This window comes from Ctenopharyngodon idella, chromosome 9, assembly GCF_019924925.1.
Source record: "Ctenopharyngodon idella isolate HZGC_01 chromosome 9, HZGC01, whole genome shotgun sequence".
In the NCBI taxonomy this organism is placed as follows: Eukaryota; Metazoa; Chordata; class Actinopteri; order Cypriniformes; family Xenocyprididae; genus Ctenopharyngodon; species Ctenopharyngodon idella.
Window position 1 is genome coordinate 289,477 of NC_067228.1, and position 24,174 is coordinate 313,650.

At 37.8% G+C, this 24,174-nt stretch overlaps 1 long non-coding RNA gene across 1 annotated transcript; it reads right to left on the reverse strand.

The window, feature by feature from the left end:
* Positions 1 to 7,352: 7,352 nt before the first annotated feature.
* Positions 7,353 to 12,068, reverse strand: LOC127518718 (uncharacterized). Its single transcript, XR_007931625.1, has 2 exons — positions 11,435 to 12,068; positions 7,353 to 9,455 (listed from the first exon to the last, which is right to left on the reverse strand). It is a non-coding gene; the product is annotated as an uncharacterized LOC127518718 (long non-coding RNA).
* Between the last annotated feature and the right edge of the window lie 12,106 nt (positions 12,069 to 24,174).

Here is a 24,174-nt window from a genome sequence, read left to right on the forward strand (position 1 = left end):
GATGGAGTTGACAAATACTGACGGAGTTGACAAATACTGACAGTGTTGACAAAAATCTGACGGAGTTGACAAATACTGACGGAGTTGACAAATACTGACAGTGTTGACAAAAACCTGACGGAGTTGACAAATACTGACGGAGTTGACAAATACTGACAGTGTTGACAAAAACCTGACGGAGTTGACAAAAACTGACGGTGTTGACAAATACTGACAGTGTTGACAAAAACTGACGGAGTTGACAAATACTTACGGAGTTGACAAAAACTGACAGTGTTGACAAAAACCTGACGGAGTTGACAAATACTTACGGAGTTGACAAATACTGACAGTGTTGACAAAAACCTGACGGAGTTGACAAATACTTACGGAGTTGACAAATACTGACAGTGTTGACAAAAACCTGACGGAGTTGACAAATACTGACGGAGTTGACAAATACTGACAGTGTTGACAAAAACCTGACGGAGTTGACAAATACTTACGGAGTTGACAAATACTGACAGTGTTGACAAAAACCTGACGGAGTTGACAAATACTGACGGAGTTGACAAATACTGACAGTGTTGACAAAAACCTGACGGAGTTGACAAATACTTACGGAGTTGACAAATACTGACAGTGTTGACAAAAACCTGACGGAGTTGACAAATACTGACAGTGTTGACAAAAACCTGACGGAGTTGACAAAAACTGACGGTGTTGACAAATACTGATGGAGTTGACGAATACTGACGGTGTTGACAAATACTGATGGAGTTGACAAATACTGACAGTGTTGACAAAAACCTGACGGAGTTGACAAATACTGACGGAGTTGACAAATACTGACGGCGTTGACACATGCTGACAGTGTTGACACGTACTGACGGAGTTGACAAAAACTGACGGAGTTGACAAAGGTCCAGCTGGGGCCAAATATACAGTACATGTAAATAGAATCATGAAACAACATTAGATGAATTCCCCATATGCAAAAACATATTAAATCACATTATATAGACTTTTTGAGAGCACTTGTCAACCATCAGACATAAAACCTGGTGGAGTTGACAAAATTTAAAAAAAAAAAAAAAAAAAAAAAAAAAAAAAATGTAACCACATGTTGTACAGTAGAGCAATTTTGTTTTATTTCTCAGTTGTAGCTGCCTTAACAAACATATAAAAAAATGCCAAAATTTATCCCACAAATATTTACAGAAACTATTACACCAGGATGACGGAGTTAACATGTTAAAGCTATATATATATATATATATATATATATATATATATATATATATATATATATATAAACTATACAACTTCCAGGACTATGTGTCCTACTGTGAGATCCACAATGAGCAGGAAAAAGGAAAGGGGTCCTCAGAGTTAAAGATGACCATGACACCGCCTGATTTATTCAGAATTATAAAAATCCTGACGGAGTTGACTTACTTTTTGTATTGTTTGATATATTACAGATCTCTGCCTTTCAATTTAAATGTATATTTATTTATTGCATTTTTAAACACTAAGCTAATGGGGAGGTGTTGCTGTAATTTATAGTAATATCTTCAGTATTACTCAAAAGTCATTCAAATATAATTCCTTCAAAGTGATGGTACTTTATGTAACATTATGTAAGTTGACATTTGTGCTGGCTACTGTATACAGGCCACCAGGACACCATACAGACTTTATCAAAGAATTTGCTGATTTTCTATCGGAGTTAGTACTAGCTGCAGATGAAGTCCTTGTTGTTGGTGATTTTAATATCCATGTAGATAATGAAAAAGATGCATTAGGATTGGCATTTACAGACATTCTAAACTCTATTGGTGTTAGACAACATGTGTCAGGACCCACTCACTGTCGTAATCATACTTTAGATCTAATATTGTCACATGGAATCGATATCGATGCTGTTGAAATTCTGCAGCAGAGCGACGACATCTCAGATCATTATCTAGTCTCATGTATACTACATTTGGTCAAGGCTGCTAAACTGCCTCCATGCCATAAATATGGTAGAATCATCACTTCTACCACTAAAGATCACTTTATAAATAATCTTCCTGATCAGTTTCATCGCCTTAGCATACCAGACAGCTTAGAAGACCTCGATGTTGCAACAGAAACTATTGACTGTCTTTTCCAGCACATTAGACTCAGTTGCTCCTCTGCGCTTAAAAAGATTAAGGAAATTAATCCAATGCCATGGTACAATGAGCACACTCGGGCCCTAAAGTTAGCAGCCAGAAAAATGGAGCGCAGCTGGAAGAAAACAAAACTAGAAGTATTTCGCATTTCGTGGAGAGAGAGAATGATTGAGTACAGAAAGGCCTTAAAAACTGCTAGATCTGCCTATTTCTCAAATCTTTTAGAAGAAAACAAACACAACCCTAGATATTTATTTGATACAGTGGCTAAATTAATGAGAAATAGAGCTTCAACTTCTGATGTTTCCAAACAGCACAGATGGCAAGATTGACAATATTAGAGAAAAAATTATAATCATGTATCGCTGTATCTACAGTATCGTGTCAGACAGTGCATTGTAGTGTCCCTGAGGAAAAATTCCATTCATTGAAACTGCACTGTCATGGTTCAAATCATACTTATCTGACCGTTATCAGTTTGTAGTAGTAAACGAAGAGATGTCATATCGATCAATATGGAGTACCGCAAGGCTCAGTACTAGGACCGTTGCTGTTCACTCTGTACATGCTACCCTTGGGAGATATCATTAGGAAGCATGGTGTTGGTTTTCACTGTTACGCTGATGATACTCAGCTCTATATTTCTTCGCGCCCTGACGAAACTTACCAATTCACAAAATTAACGGAATGCATAGCTGATATAAAAAATTGGATGACCAGTAATTTCCTACTACTAAATTCAGAAAAAACAGAGATTCTAATTTTTGGACCAAAAACTTCTTCACGTAATAACCTAGAATACTGTCTAACACTTGATGGCTGCTCTGTTAAGTCTTCGTCGTCTCTTAGGAACCTGGGTGTGCTCTTTGATACCAATCTTTCATTTGAAGGCCATGTTACTAGCATCTGTAAAACCGCATTCTTCCATCTTAAAAAAAAATATATCTAAACTACGACATATGCTCTCAATGACAAATGCAGAACAGTTAGTTCATGCGTTCATGACCTCAAGGCTAGATTACTGTAACGCTCTACTGGGTGGTTGTTCTGCTCGCCTGATAAATAAACTACAGTTGGTATAAAAATGCAGCAGCTAGAGTTCTTACTAGAACCAGGAAGTATGACCATATTAGCCCAGTTCTGTCAACACTGCATTGGCTTCCTGTTAAACATCGTATAGATTTTAAAATCTTGCTAATTACTTACAAAGCACTAAATGGTTTAGCTCCCCAGTACCTGAGCGAGCTCCTAATTCATTATAGTACTTCACGTCTATTGCGATCTCAGAATTCAGGCCAGCTGATAATACCTAGAATATCAAAATCAACCGCAGGCGGTAGATCCTTCTCCTATTTGGCACCTAAACTCTGGAACAATCTTCCTAGCATTGTTCGGGAAGCAGACACACTCTGTCAGTTTAAATCTAGACTAAAAACACACCTGTTTAAACTTGCATGCGCATAAACCATTATCTACTTCTATAATTCAAATCATGTAAATTGTTAGGCTGCACAGATTAGGTCAGCCGGAACCGGGAACACTTCCCATAACACCTGATGTACTCGCTACATCATAAGAAGAATGGCGTCTATGCTAATATTAGTCTCTCTCTGTTTATCCCGAGGTTTGCCGCAGCCTGCCAGATCCAGGCCGTGTCCAGATGAGATGAAGGACCTGCATCTAGACATGATGATAACGCAGCCCTGACGTTTCAACTAATCTATCTCCTGCGAAGGCCTACTTCCCTTTCCTTTCCCTATGTATAGATAAAACGTTATCAAAATTATTCCAGTTGGCATAGATCCGCGGACACAACTAATTTTTCTGTATTATGCGGACCAGACAAGTAATTTGGCAAATATCACTTTTTAAAAAAAGACCAAGCTTCTGCGCACACACACACTCAAACAGGCAAACCTATAGACTAAACATGAAAATGAACGGCAAGAATGCATTAAAGGTCTTCGGTTTTCAGTAGGAAAGGTGTCATTTAAGCGGCCCCTAAAGTAATAATTAACAATTTTTACAACGGAAGTGATTCAATCAAAAACCAACTTTAACTTGATAAGAATTTTCCTATTGTCACTGTGAAGCTGCTCTGAAACAATATGTATTGTGAAAAGCGCTATATAAATGAAGATGACTTGACTTTGTTTGGCAATTGTACATTGTGACCTCATGCTGAGGATAGGTTGTATGTATTTTCCAAGTATAGAGCATGTATTTAAATAATGCTAACAAAATTATTTAAAAAAAATAAAAGCAATGAATGTCCTGAGTATCCAGATTTCCTTTAGATGCAAATTCTTTAAGTATTTTTATTTTGATGAATTTATTTATTTTTTTACAGAAAGAGGCTTTTGTGTGAAGGACATGTTTTGTCCCTTATCTCAAGAATCAGTTTAATGTTCTCAAAACTGTTAACTGTACACACTACACAACTTACATTAATACAGTTTAGGCCCTAAACATTCACAGTACTGCAAACAAGAGCATTCAAGATTCATATACAACTATTTGAATGGATATCGGCTGATGTCACATGACCTCAACAATGCTGTTATATAAATCCATCTTTCTCTTTCCCCGTCACTTCCGGTTGTTTTCTACATTCCGTTATCTGCCAGTCCAGCTGTAGAGATGTTGGTTTCATGCCAACACGCCTTTCGACCGGTTAATAATGAGTTCACGGGGAAAGAGCGGATCTGTCCATGAAGAAAACCATCATGAAGGATGCTTTCATACGAGGCTTGGGAACTATTTCCGCTGGACACAGTTTGGGAGAAAGCCAGATGCTTGTGATCAACCGCTCGTATTCATGATCAAATTCTAACTGTATTCTTGTGCTGCTCTTTTAACAAAACTTCTTTTGTTTCATGTTCTCTCACTGAAAACATGGAGAAATCCCAGTCAAATCCCTCAGTCTGAAGGACCTAATGACCTCCATACGTCCACATGCCTGGAGGATGTTATGAAACGCTTCCATTGTAGTCTTGAGTTTTCTTCACAATATTCCTCATTTAAATAATTTATGCGCAGAATAAAGGGGCGGGGCCTGGTTGAGTTAGTTAGTAGTGTGTTGAAACTGGCGGTTATGGTAAGGGGCGGGACATTTCCCAAACACCAATCACAACACACTGCTCCAGCCGACCAATCGGAGCACATTGTGCTTTTCAGAAGGAGGGGCTTCATAGAGACAGGAACTAAACAGAGCGTTACTGACAGACTGGGAAGAGAGGAGCTGAACAATGGAGGATATGAGGAAAATAATCAACATTCAAGCAGGAAAACCTGTTCTAGTAGAGCCTAAAAACAACATCAAGAGTTTGAACAAGGGTATAATAGGTCCGGGAAGGCAAGCCAGATACGCTTATGAGTTCGTCTGAGGCTCTTAATATAAAGCACGTCTCATGTTTAGGAGAACTGTGTCCTCCGCTATTTTCAGATGCATTAGCAGTTCAACATCAAAGTCTATCAATAGAAATGGTTAAAAAGAAAGGGTTAAAAATAACTACTAGTCCAAACAGAAATACTGAAAGGGCTGTTTTAATCCATTGCACATTCATTCATGTTTTTGCTAGTTAGATTTTCAACATCCCAAGCTTGAGATCAGTATACTGAATGTCAGTGTATGATTAATTCATCATTAGTAGCCTAATATCATGAGAAAAGGCCTCGTGAAGGACTGCTTCTCCAAAATGTCTGTGTTAAATGTCTCTTTCAGCAGTCACAGTGGCAAATAATAAATACAAAACTAAAGTTTGATGAGAGAAACTTTGACAAATCTTGTCTGAAAGAGATGAGAGATTGATGTTCTTACAGTTATTCAGACATATGGACAATTATATTCCAGTAAAGATGCTTTGAAACACTGTGAAAAGTGCTTCACAAATACATTAAGACACAAAAAATTCCTACCCCAAGATAACAGTTGCTTCAAGTCAACATAATGACTGATCCATTCACATGAATAAAATGTGCGATAATGATCCCAGATCACTGTAACGTGAACACACACACAACTGAAGATATCTGACTCAATCAGGCTGACAGCTGTCCGTCATTATCACACACTCGTCCATCATGTGTTAATAACTGCATGAGCTCATGATTAATATACTTTAAACATTTCAAAATGTTGATATTATTAAACTCAACTAACACACAAAACATCTCTGAACCCATTAAATCCACTGACTTACTGGTGCTTGCGCTGCTGCTTTCCCTCCAAAATGATGTCACTTCCTGGAGGAGGATGATTGGTTTTATTTATTTATTTAAAATAAAAAAATAAAAAAAAAGGGAACAAGAAACTTTAAACTTCTTGCAAATTAAAATATTCCCAAGATTTTTTTTTTCATAATTAGCAAAAATTATTTAAAATTCAACCCTGTTGATGTCATTGTGGTTAAATAAAACAAATATTATTTCCATCTTTATTTATACAGTTAGTCTAATATTTTATTCAGTACACTACAGCATACACACACACACACACACACACGTCTGAAATCACTGAGATTTTTGATGTTTCTGAAAGTCTCTTCTGCTCACCAAAGCTGCATTTATTTCATCAAAAATACAGTAAAATATTATTCCAATGTAAATCAGCTGTTTTCTATGTGAATATATAGTAAAGTGTAATTTATTCCTGTGATCAAAGCTGAATTTTCAGCATCATTACTCCAGTCTTCAGTGTCACATGATCCTTCAGAAATCATTCTAATATGATGATTTGATGCTCAAGAAACATTTATGATTATTATCAATGTTGAAAACAGTTCATATTTTTGTGGAAACTGTGATATATTTTATTTTTCAGGATTCTTTGATGAATAGAAAGTTCAGCATTTATTTGATCACCTCTTTAGTCTTGCTGTGGCTAATTTCAGCTAATGTATCAATTCTAAATATATTTCCAGACTTTTTGCACAAAGATCATTATTTTTTAAACATGTTCAAAACTGATATTTATCTTTTCTTGGTAAACAACAACAGAAACTTCCTTCATAATAAACGTAAACATTTTCACACAGTGAAGTGAATTATGATGAAATTGTTTACCTCTTTATATCATGTCATTTTTATAATAGAATTACATATTTTTAGACTAAGGCTAAATCAATTAATGAAAAAGACAACTTAAAGTCTATATAAATAAGTTAACTTGACAAGGGTCAAAACAGAACAAAAGCGCACAATCAATAAACGCAACATTAAGAATTCTTTTAATTTTTTTGTTCCTCACATGCAGGTGTTTCTGCTGAAGCGACAGACTCATGAGTTTAAACACAAAAGCATGTATTTTCAGAAGTCAATCACTGAACACAAGCTCTAAAATACTGTACATGAGATTATTCTATACAACAGCGCCATCTAGTGCTCATAATGAGACCTGCACGTTTGACAAAATACAAAAAAACACTAAATAATGCTGGGCTACAAACAACCTAAGTTGGGTTGAAAAGGCACAAACCCAGCAGTTGGGTTAAATATTTGAGAGCAGTTTTATTCAACTCAACTATTGTTTAAAAATAAGTATATGCCTGACTTAAAACGAACCTAAAATATATTGGAAATTAAAAATCAGACAATTACTGGAGGCAATAATAATAAAGAGATGAACATTTATTAATAAGCTAATTGATAAATGTTTAATTGGTAAACTTATTAATAAATGTTCATTTCCAATATATTTTGGGTTCATTTTAAGCAAGAAACAGTCATTTTTAAACAATAGTTGAGTTAAATAACACTTGCCCCCATTTAACCCAACCGCTGGGTTAAAACAACCCAAATTGCTGACTTTGTCCATTTCCAATCCAACTTGGGCTGTTTTTAACCCAGCATTTTGATTTTTTTTTTTTTTTTAATTAAAAGAATGAACCTGTATAACACTATTACAGTATTCTCTTCAGGAAAAATGCAGAAAAAACAAAATTACAGAAAAATTACCAACAACCTTATGGGTTTGAATGCCTTAAAGTACAATCAAAACACTTGAGTAAATTTAACCCTTCAGGCTCATGTTTTATTGAAGCTTGTTTCTGCCACTGAATAAACAAAAATAAAAGCAATTGCGACTTTTTCCCCCACAATTCTGACTCTCCCCCCTCAGAATGGCATATAAACTCACACTTAAATCGTGATATTAAAGTCTTCTGAATTTGTTTTATTCTGTGGCAGAAACAAGCTCTCATACAGGTATTAAATGCATAAATTAGTTCATAATTTCCAAACCTCAAAACTTCCAAACCCGTCACTGGAGTACGTGACAAACAGACTGAAAAGTGAACCTAAAAAACATCACTTATCTATAAAACTAGTCATGTTTGAATAATCTAGACCAGTATTCAACAGAAAAACACAAAACAAAAACAGGTTAAGTTGCTGAAACACAACCACAGACACACACATGTACATGTAACACTTTTATTGAGACAATCAAACTCCAACAACAGAAGTTTATTTGAAGACAAGCGCACAGGAGCAGCCGAAGGATTTCCGCGCTCTTCACAGGCCGGGACAAGTGCAATACTTCCAGCGCAGAGCATTGCGGCCGATCCCGACCTGCGAAGATAGGGATGCTGGGGGATCTGACGGCGGGAAGCGGAGACTCCTCACTGCTATGATCAGTTTTGCATGGATTTGCACAGCAACGACAGGAACGCTGACTGCAAACCAGCAAAACTAACCAGCACAGACAGACAGACAGGCAGCGTGAGGTCCGGCTCGGCCCGCGGCGCTCGCGTCTAGAAGTACTTGAAGTGCTCACACTGCAGTAGATGAGAGTTAGAGAACTACCTGCACTATAAGCACTTTAATACTGCTGGAACCGGAGTGAGGGACAGCGAGAGACGCAAGCAGAGACGCTCAAAGCCAGAAGCGCAGGGAAAGACGGGGAAGCAGGCCACCATCAGTTTTGCATAGATTTGCACAACTCAATATTTCTTGTAGTGCAACTACGCAAAACTAGCAGAGAACTGCATGAAACGGAAGGAACGGGAGCAGCCAGTGGGAACAGCAGGGATTGCAGCCCCTTATGCCAGAAGGGGCACTTAGGGCAGTAGGTGCTAGTCTACTTCACTATCTGCACTAAATGCACCTTAGCATAAGCAGTAGTCGACGAGGACGCCGCCGCTCGCGTGCGATCATGTGACCGCAGAGCTTGAAGTGCCTCCACTGCAGTAGATTTAACAGAACTACCTGCACTGTAAGCACTTTGACTCTGCGCTGACACGCCGGACAGATCCACGGGGGACGGGGCGCGCCGGGGGATCCGAACGCCATCCGAAAGGTCAGGAGGCGGATCTTCTGAAATGAGCGGGAAAAGGTACATTATTAGACTGGTTTTCATTCAGTTAATTAACATATTGACAAAGGTTTTCAAACTGGGGAAGTGCTAGAAAAGTGTAATAAAATACACAAATAAGTAACACTCAACATTACAGCACTTTATAGAGCAAAACAGAAAGTAATGTCAATAAATTCGCTTTTTAAAACGTTTCCTCACAGAATAAATTGAGTCTTTACACCATAAACTATATAGATGCCTTCTAAACTTCATATCTTGGAGATCTAAAACACTGAAAAGCTGTGACAAAGTTGGTTATTTCATATTGTTAAACGCAAGAAGTTTGTGATTTTTTTTTTTTTTTTTTTTTTAAGTTAAAACTACAGTGCTTGATAGATCTGATAAACACAGTAATGTAAATAAATTTGCTTTTTAAAATTTTTCCTCAGTATAAACTGGGTCTTTACACCATAAACTATATAGATGCCTTCTGAATTTCTTCTAAACTTGGGGATGGGGGTCCCTTGCACAAATATTAACTTATGCCAGGTCAGCTAAAAGGCTATTTTCATGGCGAAAACCGCACAAAGATGATCATATCTAAAACACTTAAAGTCGGTTATTTCATAATGGTAAACTCACGTGCACGCGCATTAAAAAAAAAAAAAAAAAAAAGGAAATGCACGTATTTTTAAATTTAACCTACAGCGCTTGAAAGATCTGATAAGGGCAGTACTGTAAACAGCAAAAGAGAAGTGTAAATAATTTGCTTTTTAAAAATTTCTGTATAAATAGGGTCTTTACACCATAAACTATATAGATACCTTCTAAATTTCACATCTTGAAGGTCTAAAACACTGAAAAGCTGTGACAAAGTCGGTTATTTCATATTAGTAAACGCAAAAACTATGAAACGCACGTATTTTTGAATTAAAACTCTAAGATCTGATAAGCGCAGTACGCAAAAACCGGCGTGCTTCGACGCATGCGCACTCCCGCGAAACGCGCGCACACCCCTCCCCCATGATTTGCACCAATATGGCGCCGAAGAGTCCGCAGTAGTTGTGTTGAGAGAAACAAACCGAAAACAAGGGCAAAGTCAAGTGTTCACGGCTTCCCTTGTTGTTTGGGGTGGACATGGTAAAGCTAGTCGGTAAAAAAGTGCCGTAAAGTGTGTCGAACGCGCGCTTAAACGCGTTCCGACAACACCAGCCCCAGCCGTTCTCGTTTGTAGTTGAGCACATTTTGCTTTTCAGTTCATAACCGTTCCATTAACAGCATTTACCCCTTATGTGATGTACAGAATGCTTCGAATTTTATTTTTGAACGCGACCGGCCCAGTGCGTGCGCACATGCAGCAGAACGCACGCTCTCGCGCTGCTCATATTCCCGTATTTAGCGGGAAACCGCTCGCGTTCTGTAACTTGAGGTTAAGAAGAACGCCCAGCGCGGTTAGTTTCCCCACAAAATGTTTAAATGCGGAGTTCAACACAAGTGTGCACGTTTCAACTTGCTGAAAGCTAGCTAGCTTAGCAGTGCTGCTAACGCTGTAGCGCGCGCGCGGCCTGCAGCTGCCCCATGTGCTGTTGCTTTGTTCTGCTGGCAAACGGGCTCAAGCAGCAGTGTTCACGAAGCACAGCGCATAACTCAGCTGGCTCTATGAAAAGTTCTCGAGGAACGGTTCGGAACGCTTTTTAACGCGCCGTTTACCCGGCGCGAGCGCTGGTTTGGCACTGCAGCAGCCTCGCGCACGCTTTTCAAATCTCCCTCATTCTCACAACTATGGTGGGCTTCCACGCGCCTCTCACTACAGCTAAAACTGCTTCTCCTCATCAGTCGTGTGATGTAATAAACTGAACCGTTCGCACAAGAACGTTCTAGACTCCGCCAAGTGAATCGCTCGGAGAAAAGGCAACAACAGGTTTCATGTCAATAACACGCGCGTAGTAAGACACTGGTTAGTAGAATCCACCATCTTCACTCACTTGTACACACTTACCGTTCGCTGTCATCGCTCCGGGCACATCGTCGAAACTAAACGACAAACTTGGGAGAAATAAACCATCACCACGCGACGCGTCCGAGCACGCCGTGGGCAGCGTTACAAAAGCGTAGTAAAATTGCGAAAGTGGCGCGAACGCGCTCAGCTTTTAACCATGTGGTGAATGAAGGGCGGCTCCCGTCGAACGTAAATATCCACAAGCCCAACTCCTTCATTAGCATGAACAAACTACTTCCGATCTCCATCCGCCAATCCAGCAAGCGTTACTACAGTCAAACACTACTGTAAACAACTGCGACCATGTTGACAGGAACCTTCTTAGTCAAATTAATAATTGGGGAATTATTATATAGACTATATATAGGCCTGTCTTTGTAGTGTATTATTAATTTATCAGAATTCACATTTTTTAACTCTTAGTTTTCTTTATTTTGCTTTCGTGTTAATAAAGTGGAGTAAAATATAACTAAAAGTAAAATATATAAAGAACAGATGTTTTTAATCTACTGATATCTAAGATGTTAAATATTGATGTGTATGTTATAGTTGCTTATATTTATGTCTGTATTTTGTACATGTTTGCACATCTTTATCGTTTTCTCATTTTGTATTTTGTAAAACAAGCGTGTGAGGTATTGAATTAATATTTGGGGAATTATTATAAAAAGCTATATGTATTAAGTTTATAATTAGAATTCACATTTTCGAATAATCATTGTTTTCTCCTTTTTCTCTGTTTTGCTTCATGTTAATAAAGTGAAGTAAAATATAACTTATATGGTGTTTTTTATATATGATATTACTAATATCTCAGATGTTATGATCTGTACACTCTAAATAATGCTGGGTTACAAACAACCCAAGTTGGGTTGAAAACGGACAAACCCAGCAGTTGGGTTAAATATTTGGGGGCAGTTTGATTTAACCCAAATATTGTTTAATAATTACTATATGTCTGACTTAAAATGAACCCAAAATATGTTGGAATTAAAAATCAGACACATAATCACTAGAGGCAACAATAATAATCAAAAGGTGAACATTTATTAATAACCAATTTAATAAATGTTTAATGTTTAATTATTATTCATTAAACATATTAATAAATGTTCATTTCCAACATATTTTGGGTTCATTTTAAGCAAGAAATACAGTCATTTTTTAACAATAATTGAGTTAAATAAAAATACTAAACAACCCAAAAACAACCCGATCGCTGTTTGTCCATTTTCAACCCAGTATTGTCTGAAAAAACAAACAAACAAGCAGAACAATCTCATGTAAATATGAACATACTCTATGAATGTTTATATAAACATACTCTATGAATGTATAGATTTACATGAGATTGTTCTGCTTGTTTGTTTGTTTTTTCAGACAATCTTTAATTTTTAATTCTATCAGTTTTATCATTAAATGTTTCAGAATCACAAGCTGAAACTCTTTTGTGTGCACAGACTGAAATAAAGTTCTTCATTTCTAAATAAATATATGATAGTTTTATTATAACCACAATGATTTGTCCTTTTGAATTGTTCTAAATGCTAATTCTGTTTCTTTTGGTTTGTTTTTGTTTTGGTGCAATAAAAACTATTTTTATTATTTATAAAACCTTTTTTATTTCTGTCAGAAAGAGAGTGCCTGTTTCAAATATATTTGTTATATATTTTTTTACATTTTGCTGGTTATGAAAGCATTACTCTATTCCTGAAAATATATATAAATCAAAAGTAGTTTCGCTTTAGATAAAAGCATGCGCTAAATGAACAAATTAAACCGTAATGTTGAAAATCACTAGTATGTTTTGGCTTTAGTTGATTAAACTTTTAATATCGCTTTTAGGATTCAGTATCTTCAGGTCCAAATAAATTCACACGCACAAACTATTTGAAATAAACATTTACTTTTACTAAACATTAACATTTACTGATCACGCAGACACAGAAGGTGAGGAGCACAGAGCTGGAGTTTCTCCTCTGGTGGAATGTGTTCCTGGTGCGTCTCTGTTTGAAATGGCGGTTGGTGTGGCTCCTCCCTCTCAGGGGCCAGTGGGAGGAGCCTCTGCTATAAGAGATTGTCTTACTGCTGATCTGGGGTCACGCCAGCTCACCTTTCACCTCCAGGGCCATTGATGTGTAAAACCTCACATGAGAAGAATGAAAGACGAGAGAGAGAGAGAGAGAGAGAGAGAGATTCAGAACAGCAAAGAAACTTTTCACTGGTTAAGACCTGGAAACTCAATTTAAAAATACATACATCCATAAAATGAATGAAAAAAGGACAGAAAATATTTGATCTTTTTTAAACATTTTAAATTTGAGGGAAGAATAAAACACTAAACTTGGTTAAGGTATTTATCTGATCGAATTATTTGCAGCAGCTCAGTGGTCAGTGCCACAATCCACCCTCTTTTTTATAAATTCATTTAACGAATAAGAAGCATATTTAAAGTTTTTAAAATTTAAAACCACCTATAAATGACTAACTAGTAAAACATATTCAATATGTGGGGGAAAAAATCATTGAATGTAAAAACAGCCTATAGCAGCCCCATCAAAAATGGCCTAATATGCTTAAAACTCCTAATTAGATTTTACAATATTAGACAACTTTTTTATGTGACTTTTTAAAGTCAGAATAGAGTCTAAATTAACTCCAAGATATATAAACTGGTGAACAACGTCAAGCTCCTCCCCGCTCAGGAACACATCTCTAATAACTGTTTTGTAAACATCATAAACACGGTTTAGTTTATATTCAATAATAAACTGATTTAGTGAGCCAATCCTGAACACTGAGGTCAAAGTAAATGAAGCTTTAAATGAAGTTATTTTCATGAGCCAAAATTACTACATCATCTGCATACAACTGAACATTTACATCTTTAGATAGTTCAGGTAAAACATTAATATAAAGTGAAAATAAAGTTGGTCCCAGGACAGAGCCTTGTGGAACCCCTTTGGGGTTTTAATAGATTTAGTACCATCAACACACACACATTATTTCCTATTTAAACGATTTTATCCAAAGTACTGCCTCTTCAGTGTTAATTTAGATAAAAGAACCTGATAATCAAGTGTCACATGACTTCTTCAGATCTAAAAACTGCACTGACACATGCACTCTTATCTAGAAAACCTTTAACGTTTTCAACAAACAATTCAATTCATTTTTCAATTCGTTTTCACAATACAAATAACACAAAACTGATTCTATTGAATAATTACTATGAAATCCAAATCGCACCGGATGCAAAGAAGTAAAGCTATTATTTTAGATGTTCAGTCAAAAGCAGCTACACATTTCTCTGCGACCGTAGATATAATCTAATCTACCAGACGTTTCAATATATTGCAGGATAAAATGTACAGTCATTTTCTCAGTGTTTATAATTAAAAAATTCTAAACATTAATTCATATATGCCTAATGTTTATACTGACATGCCTGAAGAATCATTATATTGTTTTTCATGCACTGTAAAAATGATATGATCAATAAGTCAATAATTTAAGCAATTTCAACTTTCTATTATAAGTTATATGAGATTCCAATTTATTTTTTAAAGTCTGTTTTAATATAATTTAAGTTATATATTTAAGGTTTTATTTTAGTATGCAAAATAAATAAATATTCAAACATTGACTTCAACATAATCAGTTATTAATATTTGATTGGTTCTCGCTTGTTTTTGCATGTGTTCATAATTTCTTTGACAGTCTGGACAAAAATGATGTTGTACAATTTGTCATGTTTAATTGCATTATTATCACAAATAAAACAATCATCTCCAAGCACAACTACACGATATGACTATAAATCTATAATAATATTTGAATAAAGAGTGAAGATTTTACTATTTTACATCACTTTTGAACACTACTGTAGTCGGTGAGACTTAAACTTTTGTGACAATTAGCCTCATATAAATACCGTAGATATATTTGTTTAAAAGACTTAAAATGGTAAAATCATAGTTTTTGTTTCTGTGTATGAATCTAAACAGATATAGGTAATGTTTTGTATGCCATTTCATCCTCAAATTATTCATCTTTTTTAAGAATTAGATAAACATCAATCAATAAATGTATCATTATAAAATCAATGCAGATTTTTCAGTGTCTAATGAATCAATGCAAAAATCAAGTAAAAATAAATTCAAACCTCTTCTAATTCTAATATATAGAGCCATATAAAGCAAATAGTATGTTTTTTCCCCCCAAAAGTGTAGGATTGTGACTGGTGTTAGTTTAATCAGGCAGCTGAACGCATCATCACTGACTCAACCAATGGCGTGAGAGTAGGCGGGGCTTTCTGTGCTGCAGTTCCGAGTGTTGACACTAGAGGCGCAGCAGATCCTGCACCAGCCTGTCAAACAGCTTCTGACTTTCTCGTGCCATTGTAGAAGTGTGTCAGTTATGATTCATTTATTCTGCAAACGAAGTCTACAGTATTACATATACAGAAGTGTTTGGCTGGTCATGTGATCTCAAAGTCTTCATCTCACGTGAGCGGACAACTGAATAATTAGTTTCCTGTAAAACTTTTTAATAAAAATGTTGAACAGCTTGACCTGTTTTGATCTGATGTATCTGACGATTAACGTTTCAGATGTCCAGAGCTGGCTGCTGTAAACTGACCCATAACAAGGTCAAACCTCCACTGACCCCAGCAGAAATCTGTCTCCACCATGAACTTCCTGTCAGACTCCTCATTCAGCTCGATCACCTCCAGCAGATGAGCTGAAATACATGAGCTTTAATTCACGAGTCTGAGTGTCATGTGTGTGTGCGGCCAGCAGAGGGAACTCTCTCATTCCAGGAGGATCTGCATCTGAAATTACAATGCCACACACACACACACACACACACACACACACACACACACACACACACACACCTCGGCTTCAAAGCGATCCAGTGTGCCACAACCTGTGTGTTCTATAAATATTGTGGGATGTGCCAGTTTCACTGTCTGTCAGAAGAATAAGATCAGGTGAGAGAAGAACAGAACCATAGAGTGACCTGATTCACTGACGGACGGAGCGTTTCTTAGACAGTCCATGTCTTAAACAACACACTGAAACAAATGATTTTAGAATGTGTTTTTATTCATCCAAATCATCCATCCATCTATCTATCTATCTAAATTTACACAATAAATCTATAAACCCCTCATGTGAATAACACACACACATCTCACAAACACACACACACACACACACACACACACACACACACACACACACACACACATCTCGACTCACACACTCACATCTTACACACACAAACACACACGCACACACACTTTCTCTCACACACACACACATACACACACACTTTCTCTCTCTCTCTCTCTCTCTCACACACACACACACACACATCTCGACTCACACACACACACTCACACACTCACATCTCACACACACACACACACTTTCTCTCTCTCTCTCTCTCTCTCTCACACACACACACACACACACACCTCGACTCACACACACACGCACATCTCACACAGTCATGCTCACACACACACACACACACACGCACATCTCACACACACACACATCTCGACTCTCTCACGCACACGCACACACACACACACACTCACATCTCACACACACTCACGCTCAGACACACACTCTCTCACACACATCTCGACACACACAAAATCTCACATCTCATCTCATCACACACACACACACACACACACCTCACACACACACACACAAAATCTCACATCTCATCACACACACACTCACATCTCACAGACACACTCACACACACACAAAATCTCACATCTCACACACACACACACACACATCTCGACTCACACACACACACACACACACCTCACACAGTCATGCTCACACACACACACACATCTCACACAGTCATGCTCACACACACACACATCTCACACAATCATGCTCACACACACACTCACACTCTCTTACACACTCACATCTCACACACACACACACACTCACGCTCAGACACACACTCTCTCACACACATCTCATACACACATCTCGACACACACACACACACACACACACAAAATCTCACATCTCATCACACACACACACACACACACACAAAATCTCACATCTTATCACACACACACTCACATCTCACACACACCCACACTCACATCTCACACACACACACACACATCTCGACTCACACACACACACACACACACACACACACACGCGCGCACACACACACACACACACAAAATCTCACATCTCATCACACACACACACAAACACACACACACTCACATACACACACACAAAATCTCACATCTCATCACACACACACTCACATCTCACACACACACACACACACACGCACATCTCACACAGTCATGCTCACACACACACACACACACACTCACATCTCACACACACACACATCTAGACTCTCTCACGCACACGCACACACACACACACTCACATCTCACACACACTCACGCTCAGACACACACTCTCTCACACACATCTCGACACACACACACACACAAAATCTCACATCTCATCACACACACACACACACACCTCACACACACACACACACACACAAAATCTCACATCTCATCGCACACACACTCACATCTCACAAACACACACACACAAAATCTCACATCTCAAACACACACACACACACATCTCGACTCACACACACACACACACACACATCTCACACAGTCATGCTCACACACACAGACACACACACACACACACATCTCACACAATCATGCTCACACACACACTCACACTCTCTTACACACTCACACACACACTCACGCTCAGACACACACTCTCTCACACACATCTCACACACACATCTCGACACACACACACACACAAAATCTCACATCTCATCACACACACACTCACATCTCACACACACACACACACTCACACACACACACACAAAATCTCACATCTCATCACACACACACACTCACATCTCACACACACCCACACTCACATCTCACACACACACACACACATCTCGACTCACACACACACTCACACACACACACACACACGCGCGCACACACACACACGTGCACGCGCACACACACACACACGCGCACGCGCGCGCACACACACACACACACAAAATCTCACATCTCATCACACACACACACAAACACACACACACACACACAAAATCTCACATCTCATCACACACACACTCACATCTCACACACACACTCACATCTCACACACACATCTCGACACACACACACACACACACTCACAAACACATACAAAATCTCACATCTCATCACACACACACACACACACACTCACATCTCACACACACACACTCACACACACACACATGCAAAATCTCACATCTCATCACACACACACACTCACATCTTGACTCACACACACACACTCACATCTCATCACACACACACACTCACATCTCGACACACACACACTCACATCTCGACTCACACACACACACACAGAGAGAGAGATCAAAGTGTGTTTAAAACACTTGCTCTCAGTCTCTCAGCAGTGGAACAGTCTTTAAAGTCCATGTTCTCTGGACTCAAACAGTCAGTCACTGAGCTGTTAAAACTACAAGAGCTCCATCAGTGTGTGTGAGCAGGACACACACGTCTCTCTCGAGTGCCTGTTTCTGAAAGCAAAGGTCAGTGTTCGGAATGAATACAAGATCGCTTCACACTGAAACCTGCAGTGAATCCAGTGTATTTACAGCCGTTCTGCATAATAAATCAAAGCGTTTATAGAGCGATGCATTATTGACACACACATAAACTGACAGACTGAGCACAGAAATAGCAAGAGTATTTTAGTCTGTTATTCCAAACGCAACCAATTCATCCTAAAAATAAGAAAGGCCTTAAATTTAATTCGCATTGGGTTTCAGTGAAAGCTGAGAATTAAGCTACGAACACACTCCATTGTCTCCTGCAGATGATAACAATGTTGTGGCTTCACGTTTTTATCTGCAATGAATGTAAAACTGAGGATGAAATTACAAGCAGCGAGGAGACGTCAGCGTGATGAATGTGTCCCTGATAACCGTGTGCTTACAGGTAAACCTCTGAAATGAGAAGCAACAGCAACAGTTTAAATTAGGAATATGCGGTAAATGCTCTTTTCATCCGTAATCCTCTGCTCATTTGCATTTTAATTCTCCTGGCTTTCCTTAGCCTCGCAGCCAAATCCTGTTCTGTGGTGAATGAGGCCAGTGTTTTCTCAACGACACACACATTCAACCTACAATGACGCTTGCTATCACTTTCACAGGATAAAATCAGAAATCCAATCATTTTATCACAGCAGTTATCATGTCAAATAGACCTTAATTAGAAGTAAATGGATTCAGACTCCAGCCTTGAATGCTTAATTAGGCAACAGGCGTCTCTTAAATGCTTGTGTAAATTCAATAAAAACTCAAACTTTTACAGTCTGGCTTGAAATATAAATCTTGTCAAATAGAGCAGTGTCATGAAAAATCAAGTCCCCCCCAGAAATCGGGTCACCTTTAGGACCCAGGAACTATACTGGAAGCAAAAAACACACCTAATATAATATAAGCTAAGCTAGCATGCTAATCAGGTAGATGTACGCTATGCTAGTACATAAGCTAACTAAAAAAACAGTAAGAATGAGAAAAGCTCGATTTCACAACCTGTAGCTTCAGTTATATGAAAAATGTCATTTAAAAGACATTAATGGTCATTATAACGCATTTTAAACTATATAAATCATAACATGACTATAATCAGGAGCTAATTACTACCCATTAAAAGTCCGCTGAACCAATGGGATCACTCGGGGTCCTAAAATACACCTGAATCCTGAGGAGACTCGATTTCTCACCACAACGGCACTCTATTCTCAGCAGTGATGCAGCTGGTTTCCTCCACGGAATAAAAAAATAAAAAAGGCATAATTCTGACTTTATATCTCGCAATTCTGACTTTATATCTCGCAATTCTGACTTTATAACCCGCAATTCTGACTTTATAACTCGCAATTCTGACTTTATATCTCGCAATTCTGACTTTATATCTCGCAATTCTGACTTTATATCTCGCAATTCCGACTTTATAACTCGCAATTTTGACTTTATAACTCGCAATTCTGACTTTATAACTCGCAATTCTGACTTTATATCTCGCAATTCTGACTTTATATCTCGCAATTCCGACTTTATAACTCGCAATTCCGACTTTATATCTCGCAATTCCGACTTTATATCACGCAATTCCGACTTTATATCATGCAATTCCGACTTTATAACTCGCAATTCCGACGTTATATCTCGCAATTCCGACTTTATATCTCGCAATTCCGACTTTAATTCTCGCAACTCTGACTTTATATCTCGCAATTCCGACTTTATAACTCGCAATTCCGACTTTATAACTCGCAATTCCGACTTTATATCACGCAATTCTGACTTTATATCTCGCAATTCTGACTTTATATCACGCAATTCCGACTTTATATCACGCAATTCCGACTTTATAACTCGCAATTCCGACTTTATATCACGCAATTCTGACTTTATAACTCGCAATTCTGACTTTATAACTCGCAATTCCGACTTTATATCACGCAATTCCGACTTTATAACTCACAATTCTGACTTTATATCACGCAATTCTGACTTTATATCACGCAATTCCGACTTTATATCACGCAATTCCGACTTTATAACTCGCAATTCTGACTTTATATCACGCAATTCTGACTTTATAACTCGCAATTCTGACTTTATAACTCGCAATTCCGACTTTATATCACGCAATTCCGACTTTATAACTTGCAATTCCGACTTTATATCTCGCAATTCTGACTTTATATCACGCAATTCTGACTTTATATCACGCAATTCCGGCTTTATAACTCGCAATTCCGACTTTATAACTCGCAATTCCGACTTTATATCTCGCAATTCCGACTTTATAACTCGCAATTCCGACTTTATATCTCGCAATTCTGACTTTATATCACGCAATTCTGACTTTATATCACGCAATTCTGACTTTATAACTCGCAATTCTGACTTTATATCTCGCAATTCCGACTTTATAACTTGCAATTCTGACTTTATATCTCGCAATTCTGACTTTATATCTCGCAATTCCGACTTTATATCTCGCAATTCCGACTTTATAACTTGCAATTCCGACTTTATATCTCGCAATTCTGACTTTATATCACGCAATTCTGACTTTATATCTCGCAATTCTGACTTTATAACTCGCAATTCTGACTTTATATCTTGCAATTCTGACTTTATATCTCGCAATTCTGACTTTATAACTCGCAATTCCGACTTTATTTCTCAAGATGCAATTGTGAGATAAAACATCAGAATTGTGAAATAAAAAGTCTCAATTACTATATTTTTTATTTAGTGGCGGTAAAGAGCTTCCATAGATATGGACTAAAAGTTTAATTTAAATTAAAATGTCATGTACTTCGCATCTAGCTTTGCCCAGCTAATAATTTTTGGTTCCCAGAACGTTCTTATTTGGTTCCCAAAAAAATAAACCGAATGGGATCCATACAGGGAGTGTTTTGTGTTTGGCTGGGTATATCTCGCGACAATGGCCAGTCGACTGCTGCTTTATTCCTTGCTTGTATTCTTTTGTATTTTACCATTATTATGTTCTTTTTTTGATTTTTCCATAAAAAGAGTGAAGATGTGCAAAACAACCTTCCAAACACACAGCTAGCATTTTAAATGTGTTTTAGATGATTCTCTCTACTAAAAAGCCCTGATGTTGGTCAGTTTGAGCCGGATTACAGTCATGTCTTGAGACGTGTCAGGAGGAGGCGTCAGTCCAGTCTCCCTCATCGTCCAGTGCGTGCGGGCAGGACTGTGTTTGTGTGGGAGAGTCCGACGGCCCGCGGCTCTGCTGTGACACAGACGGGAGGCTGCAGACTGTGAACCAAAATATATTTAGGGGCCAAACACAGAATGAGCACAGAGACTTTAGCATCGGTTTGTTTTCTTCTTATCATTATTAGTTCTTGTGTTTTTAGATCGTTAGTAATGAGTATGGTAAAATTACAAATTATAACGAATTATTATTATCCATGTTTTTACTTTAAATTCTTAAAATAAATGAAACTATACAAAACTGAAAATGACAAAATTTCAAGAAAAAATATTGCAATTCATTTTTACTTCATAATCTGATGCATCTTCTAGTGAAACAGGATATTAAACAGGGAAAGAGATGAAGTTATGTAAGTCTGTCCTGTGTGCTTTTGTCATTTCAGCACTGAATTAAAAGTGAAATTCGGATGCACCCATCACGAGGAGGCAGCTTCAAGAACACATTACCTTCTAAAGCTGGACGGAGGTAACGTCGAGTAGAAGAGAATGTGGACTGAAGTTAAAACCATTTCACTGTTTCAAACTCCACATATGAATTATGCATATTCTCATTTCATCAGATGAACACGGATGTCTGCGTATGAGAACCATGCATTAAGATCTTTTCACATGAAAACATACTCGCTATAGAAGCAGATCATCTGTAAAATAAACTGTCAATGTCTGTTCTGCAATGAAAAATGGCCCAATTAAAAATGAAGGAGCCTGTACTTGTTCCCATGGGAGAATCACAAAGCAGATCTCTGTTCTTCGAGAGCAGAGGGACGCTGGAGTCGTCTCAGAAGTTTCTCCTGAGTAAACCTCACCATCTCAACATGATCTCAAACTCTGCTCACATCTGATAATATACCAGTCAGGGTTATTATTATAGTTAAAGAGACTATATGTAAGAATTTTAATGTATTAATCGCTGTTTTTATTGCCAATGTGTGAACAGCTTGTCTATTTTTTTTTCTATATTTTATTTCTATTTATTAAATCTAACAAAGTGAGATCAGTATTACCGTTGTGTTCATATAAGGCCGGTGTGTCGAGGGTTAACTCCTGCCATCGCACTTTCTTATGGACTTAATCTCTGTATGATAATTCCAGCTACTCAATTATAAATCTCAGCGACTGTCATGAATAATCGTGTCTCAAAAGCGGCTGTAAATATTTAATATCCCGTCCTGCTGTGGTAACATACATTAGTGGCACTTGGCACGCAAACACGCTGAATAAACACCCAGATTTAAATATTAAACAAGATCTGCAACCACTGTAAAAGTTAGTGTGCAATTTAAGGTAAAGTGTAATGACGTATTTCTGAACACACAGCTACTTCTGAATGGTGTAGTTGTGATCTCTACCAGCAGGGGAAAACTGCCAAAACTATCTCTGGAATTGCCATCAGATGATCCTGATCCTGATCTGTTTACTGTGAGATAAATTAAGAACAATTTAAATATTAAAGGGGTGGTTGATTATGATTTTAAAAAAATTTTTTCCACAAACGAGGGTCAATTCAACGCTGGATTTGCACAAAAGATTAACATGACGACACATGCTAGTGGATGAGTTGAATCAACTCCACAGCAACTACATAAATTTATCCACTAACCATTCAGAAACGTCTAAAAGTTGTAACTTCTTCCTGAGTCTCTCCATCAGTGTCGACTCCGGTTTGAACAATGTAAGGATGAACACCGTTACTGCTTTTCCAGAGATAACTACACATGATCCAATTAGATGGTTAATTTCAGTGGAATAAACAGTTAAATCCCTGACGTTTTGTGTCCGTGTCCTAACTTCACTCTCAGATGTGTATTATAATGGTTGTCAGTCCT